Source organism: Montipora capricornis, chromosome 13, assembly GCF_036669925.1.
Source record: "Montipora capricornis isolate CH-2021 chromosome 13, ASM3666992v2, whole genome shotgun sequence".
NCBI lineage: Eukaryota > Metazoa > Cnidaria > Anthozoa > Scleractinia > Acroporidae > Montipora > Montipora capricornis.
Window position 1 is genome coordinate 42,418,894 of NC_090895.1, and position 2,620 is coordinate 42,421,513.

General features: G+C 41.2%; 1 long non-coding RNA gene across 1 annotated transcript; it reads left to right on the top strand.

Moving 5' to 3' along the window:
* Positions 1 to 805: 805 nt before the first annotated feature.
* Positions 806 to 2,043, top strand: LOC138030319 (uncharacterized). The gene is made up of 3 exons (XR_011128068.1): positions 806 to 996; positions 1,147 to 1,198; positions 1,952 to 2,043. It is a non-coding gene; the product is annotated as an uncharacterized lncRNA (long non-coding RNA).
* Positions 2,044 to 2,620: the final 577 nt, after the last annotated feature.

Sequence of the window (2,620 nt, forward strand, 5' to 3'; positions counted from 1 at the left end):
TTGTCGATATGTTTGCCTCAAATTCCATGTTTTATCGTGCGCTTTATTAACACAGAGGGGCCTTCTGAAAACGGTGTTTTTTCATAACATTTGACATGAGTTGTGAACCAGGATGCGCTGTAAGCGTAACTGCACGCCCTTTTATCTTCACTTCTTCCTCGAAACATCGTCGTTTCTCTGCGCGATTCTTATCGCTATAAAGGAATTCGAGTATCCGAGTGGAGAGCGAGGATTCATACGTCCTAATTCGTATGGAAAAAGAGGGTTACAACTGTAAGCAAGGTTGCTCCATTTTCCCTCCGTTGGTGGTTTGGTTACACGCCCCTTTGTGCCGGTGACACTCATAAATCGCCCTAAATGCTACATTTTGACTCGATGGTATGGAGCACCATATACACTTCGGGAGCCACTCTCTGGCATATTTCTTACTTCTTTAATTTCATCTTTCCTTCCCTTCCCATCTTACGTTTTTCTTTCATCAAGTTGCGAGTGAATTAGAACTCTTTTGCTGCCCTTTTTCTTTGAATTTCTTGCCTGACGTCTTTGTAAAGGATGTCCCAATTCTCTCCTCTAGAATTCTCTCCTCTAGAATTTTGGGACCGAATGCCTGGCTCTATTTCTTCTTTCTGTACAAGAGCCTTATTTTCCCCACCCTCCCCTAAATGTACTACATAAGTATGTATCAGTTTTGTTCTTCGTTCGTGTTCGTAATGTCTGTGTTGTGTGGAGTGTGTGTGTGAGAGAGAGAGAGAGAGAGAGAGAGAGAGCGCGCAGCGCAAGCGTGCATGAGCCGACGCCCGCATAATGTAACTTAACATTTAATTTAATTTTAGTTTTAATGATATAGATTATTTTATTGCCAATGATGTTTTATTTATGCTACTCTTGATCTTGTGGAGCTTTCTGAGAGATTTTTGCAGGTTATTACTATTCAAGTACTCGAAGAAAAAAGTCTTGGCTGTTAACAATTCTGCGTGCATACCAGTAAAAAATTCGGTAAGTGAATCCTTTGTTTCAAGGAACGTGAAAGTAAAGTCATTTAAAACTTGTTTCACAGGTCAGCGCTTCTGGAAAAACGAGAAATAACTAACTCAGCTGGTGTCCGCTCGTTACAAGACACAATTTAATTCAATCTCCTTTATCCAGGTAACGCACAAGCGCATGGGTTAAACTGAAGTCCTGGGAGCGGTTTGACAAGGTAGGAAGAAAGAGAGGGAACAGTTGGTTGAAGTTAGGATAAACCCTTAGTCCCAGAGATTAATTCAGGTAAATTCCGCGACCAACTCCATCGGAGGAGATCACTACAGTACTAATTTAAAGACCGACGAACTCTGGTAAGTCACCCTCCATTAAAGGATGTATAGGGCCAAACTACGGCTGACAGCCTGACTTACCACTGCTTAATAGTCCATTTTACAGTTGTGTGCTTAGTTACCTGGCCTATGTATGAAATTGAGGCTGATGTTGACCTTGTTTTGATAGAAAATTTCCTTTTTTTTGTTCGCTATAGGGTTCGTCATGATAAAAAAAAGAGGTTAAATTTACAGTGGACCCCGATAACTCGAACCTTCAAGGGAAATTGAAAAAGGTTCGAGTTATCGGGAATTAGGAGTTTAGCAGCAACTCTCTTTATGAAGATACAGGCATTATAGTTAAATGTGCCTTAAAACCAACGAAACCTGAACTGGACTGACATGTTCTTGTGTGATGCAAAAAAGGACAAAGACTACACGACTGCTTTAAAATAAATTAAATGTTTTGCAATGCGGTTCGAGTTATCGAGGGTAAAAATATATAGAATATGACCTGCTAGGGAAACGAAAACTACTTCGAGTTTGCGGGAGGTTCGAGTTCGAGTTACGGTAAATGCATAACGGAAATCCAGGGGAAATCCATTTTAGTTCGAGTTATCGAGAGTCGACTGTACTTTAAGAATTATATTTCCTTTCAGTTCCACTGCAAAAAGAAGGAAAATATAGCTTTAAAAGCGACAGAGATCGAAGCTTTCCGGAGTTGAAGAAGAGGGAAGTTCTGATCTCAGAGAGCAAAAAGGTGGGTACTTGTAAGTGAATGTCATTCTCAAAAGCTCCAAACTGTTAACGATAACCCTTTTCCTTGTTTTATGCTCAGTGATAGCTCAGTTTTTTAAACGTTTCGAAACCTAGAAATGGAGGCTACTGATTGGTGTCAAAATTAACAATGAATTGCTTTCTTAGTCCGCTAAGCGAGTACCTCCCCCCGGGGGGACTCCCATATAGAAACGACGGGGGTGCACGTTGTACCTTTTAGGGGTTCAAAAGCGGTTTTGGTTTCTCTTAGGGTTCAGCCTCAAAGGTCCACAGCGGGAACTTTAGTGGCACCTTTTCAGGGTATTGAGCCGAAAAATTATGACAGGAGACATTTGACAATTAACTAATTTTTAATTTTGTCTAATTAAAACCCATAATTTGGTACCTCTTAGGGGTGAAAAAAAAATCCATACCACGCCCACAAGAGACAGGATGCTGGTACCTCCTAGGGGTTCTTTTTCCGGGGTACCTCCTAATAACGCCTATGAAGGAAGAAGGATGGAGGCCGCTTACCACAAAGTCTATGAATACTTGGTGCTTTGGGCTCGCCC